Genomic DNA, 8,962 nt, shown 5'->3' on the forward strand with positions numbered 1-8,962 from the left:
TAATAAAGAAAGCCACGGGGGGGGGGGGGGTGCAGCAGCCGCCCCGGTATCAGTGACAAGGGGATCCCCTGAGGGTGAGCTGCAGATTGGGTGTTTTAAATAATAAGTTAGGTTTAAATCCCCCCGGAGGCCGTGCCGAAGGTGCGCGGCCCGAGCTGCAGGCCGACACTGTGCCGGTTGGGAAGCCGCATCTCAGACGGTACCTTAGCCCAGGTCAGCTCTCCGCTCTCAGCAACAAGCCACTTTCCCGCGCGCGCCACTAAGCCCCGCCCCTCTGCCAACCAGCAAGCCGCCACTCCTCCACCGCCAAGATGGGCCGCTCCCAGCGCCAGGCGCCCGCCCTCCCCCGACAGCGCCGCCGCCCGCCCTCCCCCGACAGCGCCGCCGCCCGCCCGCCCTCCCCCGACAGCGCCGCCGCCCGCCCGCCCTCCCCCGACAGCGCCGCCGCCCGCCCGCCCGCCCTCCCCCGACAGCGCCGCCGCCCGCCCGCCCGCCCGCCCTCCCCCGACAGCGCCGCCGCCCGCCCTCCCCCGACAGCGCCGCCGCCCGCCCTCCCCCAACAGCGCCGCCGCCCGCCCTCCCCCGACAGCGCCGCCGCCCGCCCTCCCCCGACAGCGCCGCCGCCCGCCCTCCCCCGACACGCGCCGCCGCCCGCCCTCCCCCGACAGCGCCGCCGCCCGCCCTCCCCCGACAGCGCCGCCGCCCGCCCTCCCCCGACAGCGCCGCCGCCCGCCCTCCCCCGACAGCGCCGCCGCCCGCCCTCCCCCGACAGCGCCGCCGCCCGCCAGGCGCTAAGGCCGCCTTTCAGCCGGGCTCAGGGGGTGGCGGGTTGTGCGCTGGGCGGGCAGTGTGGGTGGGTGGGTGGAGGGTGATGGTGCCAACCTCCTCTCGATGTCCTTCCCTGTGTGCGATCCGGGGGGATCACTTCTGCCATTTAATTCTCTCCGGCTGATTGAGGATAGGTCTAAGGCCAGCACAGTGGTTAGCACTGCTGCCTCACAGCTCCAGGGTCCCAGGTTCAATTCCAGCCCCGGTGACTATGTGGAGTTTGCGCCCCCCCCCCCCCCCGTGCCTGCGTGGATTTCCTCCCGGCGCTCCGAAGATGTGCGGGCTAGGTAGATTGGCCATGCTAAATTGCCCCTTTGGGTGGGGATTGGGTGTAGGTAGGGTGGTCATTCAAAGTACCAGTGCAGACTCGATGGGCTGAATGGCCTCCTTCTGCACTGTCGGGATTCTATGATGGGCAAGAGCAGATTTGTTTAGAGATGATCAAAATCATGTGGGGACTGGACAGAGTAGGAAAGGAGATGCTGTATCCAGCTGGTAAAAGGATCGAAAACAAGAGGGCCGACATTTCAAAAGTGACTGACAAAAGAAGCAAATGTGTTTACGAGGGAAAAACGTTTTTGCGCAGCGAGTGGTCCGGATCGGGAATGCACCGCCTGGAAGTGGCGGCGGAAGGTTCAATCAAGGTTTTCAAGAGGGCATCAGATGATTCTTTCAATAGGAACAATATGCAAGGGTAAGAGGAAAAAGCAGAGGAATAGCACTAAGTCATAATGCCCATTTGGAGAGCCATGCAGACATGATGGGCCGAAGGGCCTCCTTCTGTGCCGTAACAATTCTGTGATTATGAAAATGGGGGGGGGGGGGGGGGGGAAGAGGCTGCTTGGAAATCAACCAAGAATCATCCAACTGGGGGATGAGACTTTTCATTTTCCAGTTGACATTCAAAGGCAATGCGTCACAAGGATGAATGTGTTGGCTCACAAATGGCTGGAGCATAGGAGCAAATTAAACCCCCAGAAATACATTTAATCACAGTTGGCAGCTCTAATTCTGATGCTGAATTTGCAAATAATATATTTTCCTATTAAAGCAGTCCGGCTCGGCTCACTCTGTGATGGAGGCAAGTGCTCTTCTTGGAATAAAAGAGTTACCCAGCTGCGGAGTAACTTTGCTAAGCCAGATGGTGTAACTGTTGTTTAAAGATAGTGACAAACCCCTCTTACAGGTTTCAAAAAAAGTGTTCCACCTCACCACACGATCAGGAGAGCCTGCAATCATATACAGGCCCAAATCGAGCACAGATAGTGTCATTCTAGACTGGGCAGGATTTTCACATGTGAGGGGAGGGGGGGGGGGTGTCAAACATCCAAAATTACAGGCTTGTCACAAACGTGACTTGATCCTGCACACTTCCACCTTCAATTATTGCATGTTTGGAGGTTGTGGGAGGGACCGCCCATGGGGAAGGCGAATTTGATATGTTATCTATGTTCACAGGCAATTAAATTAAAACTTAACCAATTATTCTTCTTGCGAATAATCAAGAACCTATTCATCTCTAACTTAAAGACACTCAGTCATTTGGCTTCCGCAGTCTTCTGCCGTGCTGAGTTCCACAGATTCAACACCCTGAGGAAATTCCTCCTCACCTCAGTTTCAAAGGATCGTCCCTTCAGTCTGAGGCTGTACCCCCAGGTTCTTGTCTCTCCTACTAGTGGAAACACCTTATCCATGTCCACTCTATCTAGGCCTCTCAGTATTCTGTAAGTTTCTTTTTGCTTAGAAATATTTTTATTAAAGGCATTTTTCATATGTACAAAAATTACATAAGCCAAACCTCAGCAACCGGTAACAAAACTAACAATCCCCCCCCCGGGCCACCCCAACTCCGCCTCGTTTTTTTTTCCCTTCCCCCCCCCCCCCCCCCCCCCCCATACCCCCCAAAAAAACAAAGCACCCCCTAACTCCCCCCATAATGTCAATGTGGGTGGACCAGGACAGATTGTTGGTGATGTGCACACCTAAGAATTTGAAGCTGTCAACAATCTCCACCTCGACACCATTGATGCTGACAGGGGTGTGTACGATATTTTGCTTCCTGAAGTCAATGACCAGCTCCTGAATTTTGCTGACATTGAGGGAGAGATTGTTGTCATTACACCATGACACTAGGTTCTCTATCTCCCTCCTGTACTTGGGCTGATTGTTCAAGATCCGACCCACTACAGTTGTGTCATCAGCAAACTTGTAAATGGGGTTGGATCTGAATTTTGCCACACAATCGTGTGTGTATAGGGAGCATTTTGGGGCTAAGTATGCAGCCTTGCGGCGCCCCTGTATTGAGGACTATCGTGGAGGATGTGTTGTTTATCCTTACTAATTGAGTCAGGAAGTCGAGGATCCAGTTGTAGAGAGAGGAACTGAGTCCTTGGTTTGGGAGTTTTGATATGAGCTTGGCTGGGATTATGGTGTTGAAGGCAGAGCTGAAGTCAATAAATAGGAGTCTGATGTAGGAGTCCTTGTTGTCGAGATGCTCCAGGGATGAGTGTACGGTTAGGGAGATAGCGTCCGCTGTGAACCGGTTGTGGCGGTATGCAAATTACAGTGGATCAAGGCATTCTGGGAGTGTGGAATTGATGTGTCTCATGACCAACCTCTCTAAGCACTTCACAATAATCGATGTCAAGGCCACCGGATGGTAGTCTTTGAAGCATGTTGCCTGGTTCTTTGGCATTGGTATGATGGTGGTCTTTTTGAAGCAGGTGGGAACCTCGGGATGGAGTAGGGAGAGGTTGAAGATGCCTGCAAACACATCCGACAAGCAGTTAAACCATCAACAATCAAAACTGATACACTCATTGCCAGAATCAGCAGAACAGCTTGGAAAGAGTTTTGCAATCTTACTGTATACACTCTCAAAGAATGGTAACAGCCTGTTAACTAACGTGTTCTGTTTCTGACAAACAAACATCAAAAAACCGAATTCCTTCAAAAATAAAAATGTTCCAGTTATATCAGAATTTATACATTAGGAAGCTGGTTGGGGAAAGAATCAATACATTTCTACGTATTAGCTTCTTGCTTACTCTTTGTCGGTCTGCCATTTTGAAACGGAGTGTTTGTGGACACTTAATCAACCTTTGGCTCATGATCAATCTCCTGTAATCTCTCCTTTTATGCCAATGTGCCTATTAATTTCAATCGCTTGTCTCCACAGATCTGTTATGAAAGCTGAACACATTTGGATATTGCTGCACCGCCTCATCTTGCCAAAATTGCAACATATAGCCCTTAATGGCAGCCATGCAGCGCTGACCATCGCTCATGCACCTCAACTGGTTCTCAAAAACTACCACTAGTTAAACAAAACCAAATTCTTTGATTAGCATCCCTTACATCGCGAGATTGCCCAAGAAAGTTTCAAGAGCATTCAGGACTCTGTCATTCCGAAGGTCGACCCTGCCTTGACAGCACTCCACAGACCGGTCCCACAGGTCAAAATTTATCAACATTTAGAGGCACCCAGAGACACCAGACAAACGGTAGCAAACGGCCGACAACATCTGGAGTATGTGACCCTTCAGCTTAGAAACCCAAGAACTCTATTCTGATAAACATAGCTGCAGTCTGACCAATATGTGACTACTCTCCAACAGCAAGATAGTTGATTCTTGCTCAATTAAAGACAAACAGCAAATAGGGGTCAGTGACACCCACACCCAACACTGCAATTTTAACATAGCTCTATTATTTGGTTCTAAAAATGAACGGAAGCAATTTGTCACATGTCTGAGCAATTCACCACATGTGGCAGTGTTGTCTAATGAACTTGCATTTGTCACAATGATCTTGCTGCTTGCAAATACTTAGGAAATCAGAAAGACAAAGGGACTTTGGAGTCGTTGTTCAAGATTCTTTTAAAGTTAATGTGCGGATTTAGTCAGCAGTTAGGTGGCAAATGCAATGTTAGCATTGATGTCAAGAGGGCTAGAATACAAGAGCAGGGATGTATTTCTGAGGCTGTATAAGGCTCTAGTCAGACCACATTTGGAGTATTTGAGCTGTTTTGAGCCCCGTATCTAAGAAAGGATGTGCTGGCCTTAGAAAGGGTCCAGATGAGGTTCACAAGAATGATCCCTGGAATGAAGAGCCTGTCATATGAGGAACAGTTAAGGATTCTGGATCTGTACTCATTGGAGTTTAGAAAGATGAGGGGTGAATCTTATTGAAACTTACAGGATACTGTCAGGCCTGGATAGAGTGGAAGTGGAGAGGATGTTTCCACTTGTAGGAAAAACTAGAACCAGAGGACACAATCTCAGACTAAAGGGACGATCCTTTAAAACAGAAATGAGGAGGAATTTCTTCAGCCAGAAGGTGGTGAATCTGTGGAACTCTTTGCCGCACAAGGCTGTGGAGGCCAAATCACTGAAAGTCTTTAAGACAGAAATAGATAGGTTCTTGATTAATAAGGGGATCAGGGGTTATGGGGAGAAGGCAGGAGAATGGGAATGAGAACAATATCAGCCATGATTGAATGGCGGAGCAGACTCGATGGGCCGAGTGGCCTAATTCTGCTCTATGTCTTATGGTCAAACTGACTCAAGAGTTCTGGAGGGAGAGAGAGATAGACAGGAAAACAGCAACCGTTGTAAAGAACAGGGATAGTCGTTGTTTCCTATGGGGAGAAAGGGAGAATAGTATAAAGGGAATTGCTCATTCAGAGAGCTGGGCAGAATTATGGGCTGAATGGTCTCCTGCACTGTAACAGTTCTGTGATTCTGTTAGCTACCTGGCAGAATGCAGATAAAGCTTTTTCTCTAGTTGAAGGGATGGGACCTGGTAGAGATTTAAGGACACTGGAGGATTTGGCCTGCTGTGGCCGGAAGGAATGACCAGAGTGAGCCTAGCTAATCACAGAACTGTTAAAGTGGAGAGTTTGAATCAGGGATTCTCAGAAGACTGAGAGAAATGACTTTCGATGGACACTGGATGTTATAAGTCAACAAGATGGGCAGAAGTGAGCCTGTTGGAAGCTAGGAATAACTTTGGGCTGGTTCCTGAAAAGACTACAATTCTGCGGAAAGTGTGCTGTGGTCTATAAACACGGCGTGGGGTTTTTGGTCATGTTAGGAAGTTAAGGGAACTATCTATTGTATTAGTTCCCTCTTAAATCACAGTTTAGTTGTGATTGCTTTTCATGCGTTTGTTACAAGAAGAGTCTCAAAATGTGAAATCCTGTGCGTTCCTTTCAGTCAGTCACTGGGAATTCCAAAGTTATTGGCCTCTACGGAAATCGTAACAGCATCAACTTTGTGTAGTTTGTCGACAGCAATAGAAGAAAATGAATGTTAGCTTTCCAAAGGCAGGTCTTTTCCGCTTTACAAAAAGGGATGGTGTCGGGGACAATGTAATGTGTTGATACTCTCAGAAATCCAACTGGCACAAAATCTCTTCTTGTCTGAGATTAGTTTCTTGACGCTCCTGGTTAGAACAGAAAGCTAGAATATCCCATTTTCTGATGGTACTAACCATGGATGTAAGTGCTTGGAAGTAATTCATATCAATAAAACTGAATAGAAAAAAATATAATGGTGCAGAATTATTACTGCAGTAATAGATTGCATTACACAATGTATGCTGAAATTTATATTCAACATGTTTTCGCTGAAGCACTAAAATATATTTAACTGTCAAATCCTAGTTAAACTGAGTTATTCTCTTCAGATGCGTCCTGGAACCTAGAGCCAGTTAGTTTAGCTATTACCTACTGCGATGTAATTTCCCCAATCTCATTACCTTGCACACGTCCACATTAATTGCATTCTGCCATTCTTTTCCCCACCTATCTAGACCTCTCATCATATTTTTGTTGCCGTTTTCCTGCTGCCTGAATTGCCTCTCCAATTGTGTGCAAACTGCATTCTTTCCCCACTCCACATTATTAATAGACACCATAAACGGCAATGACCCTGCGCTAATACCTGGGGCACCCTACTAGTAACTCCTTGGCACGTCCGCGCAGCTCTATTCACCACACAGCTGCCCGGTGGCACAGAGGTTAGCACTGCTGCTTCACAGCATTAGAGACCCAGGTTCAATTCCGGCCTTGGGTGACTGTCCGGGTGTAGTTTGCACTTTTTCCCCCCGTGTCTGTGTGGGTTTCCTCCCACAGTCCACAGGTGTAGCTTAGGTGGATTGGCCATGATAAATTGCCCCTTAGTGTCTCGGGATGTCTAGGTAACAGGAATAGGGTGGGGGAGTGGGTCTGTGTAGAGTGCTTTTTCAGAGTGTCGGTGCAGACTTCATGGGCCGAACAGCCTCCTTCTTCACTGTAATTTGGTGGTTCTTAATTATACGCTCATCTATCCTGTTCCATCAAGTGCACAAAACTGGCCTCATGGCCTATGGTGCTGTTTATACTCCATACAAGATCCCTCACACACTGCTTCATCTTAATCCCATCAGCATATCATTTCATTCCGTCCCCCTCCCCCCTCATCTGCTTGTCCCCTGAAATGTATCTAAGCCATTTGCCACAACCACGCTTTCTGGTATAGTCTAGGTGGGCCACTCTTTGGGTAAAAATGTTTCTCCCAAATTCTCTGTTAAAATTATGAATGTGTTTCTTACAGTTAAAATCATTTGTTCCGGTCTCACCCACAAGTGGAAAAAGATGCAACACGTCTACCTGTAAAACTTTTCATTATCTTAAATATCTCTGATCAGGGCCTGGATTCTCCAAAATCACGGCAAAGTGTTGACGCTGGCGTAAACACCGGAGTGTTTCATGCCGGCATCAACGAACCTCTTGGCCCAGCAGGGGGCCAGCTTGACGCTGGAGTGCTTCACGCAGCTCTGGCTGCCGATACGGGTCCCAGCACTTCTGGCCGCGGGTCCGCTCATGCGCACGGCAGCCGTTTTCGCGCCGGCCCCCGTGCAACATGCCGGAGCCCTACAGCAGCCCGGCGTGGAAGATAGCCCCCCCCCGGAATGCGTGTGCCTTCCGATCGGTTGCCCCCGATTGCGGGCCTGGCCATCTTGGAGGGCCCCCTGGAGTCTGATTTCCCCAGCCCCCCCCAACCCCCACCAGGACGGCCCCCGCAGCCGCGATGCCAAGCCCCCACCAGATGAAACCATACCGGAATCACGCCAGCAGAACTCGGCCGGTCGACCGCGGAGAATCGCCACGGGGGCCTCTTTCAATGGCCCCCGACCGGCGCCGCATCGACCGCATGCTCGCGACTGACGCCGATTCTCCAGTCGGCGGAGAATCACGTCTCGGCACGGACCCAATCACGGGCAATCTCTGCCCCACGCCGATTGCAATTTTGGCTTTGAGAATCCCGCCCCAGGTCTTTTTCAATCCTATTCCTCTAGAAATGCACTGAATACTTGGTTTGTTTGAGTTAATGACCGTATTAAGTTGTGCTCCTACTTTTAGGATTTTTACTCGTTGCCCCATGTAGGCTCTTTGTTATCTAAGCAATACACGGTTTCCTTATTCTTCCCACCAAAACTGGTCCCCACTGGTTCCCACACGAACCTGCCTCCCATCCATTGACTCCGTCTACACCTCCCGCTGCCTGGGGAAATCGGGCAGCATAATCAAGGATCCCTAGAGGTGCCGTAGATCCAGGTGGTGTGTAAAGAGCCTCAATGCTGTCCGGAATGGAGTTACCACCAACTCAAGGGTATTGAGGGATGAGTAATAAAATGCTGGCCAAGCCAATGATGTTATCCTGTGAACGAGTTAAAAACCATACTCCATTTTTTATTTTTCATCAGATTGCTATCTATCCTGCTTCCATCCTAATGTCACTTGTTATGACCTTAGTCATGTGGAACCATATTGAAGGATATTTGAAAATTCAAATAAATCAACTCCATAGTGGGCTGGATCCCGAATAACGACGAGTCAGAATACAGGAGGAAGATAGAGAACCTAGTGGAGTGGTGTAACGACAACAATCTCTCCCTCAATGCCGGCAAAACTAAAGAGCTGGTCATTGACTTCAGGAAGCAAAGTACTGTACACACCCCTGTCAGCACCAACGGGGCTGAGGTGGAGATGGTTAGCAGTTTCAAATTCCTAGGGGTGCACATCACCAAAAATCTGTCCTGGTCCACTCACGTCGATGCTATCACCAAGAAAGCACAACAGCACATATAC

At 49.4% G+C, this 8,962-nt stretch overlaps 1 protein-coding gene across 1 annotated transcript in view; it reads right to left on the reverse strand.

Moving 5' to 3' along the window:
• Positions 1-299, reverse strand: part of chaf1b (chromatin assembly factor 1, subunit B) — a 47,145-nt gene extending 46,846 nt beyond the window's left edge. Inside the window, exon 1 of the mRNA XM_038801567.1 lies at positions 204-299. The gene's annotated coding sequence lies outside the window, so the exon portion shown is untranslated. The remainder of the gene's footprint in view (positions 1-203) is intronic.
• Positions 300-8,962: the final 8,663 nt, after the last annotated feature.

The sequence above is a fragment of the Scyliorhinus canicula genome, chromosome 7 (genome assembly GCF_902713615.1).
Source record: "Scyliorhinus canicula chromosome 7, sScyCan1.1, whole genome shotgun sequence".
Classification (NCBI taxonomy): Eukaryota; Metazoa; Chordata; class Chondrichthyes; order Carcharhiniformes; family Scyliorhinidae; genus Scyliorhinus; species Scyliorhinus canicula.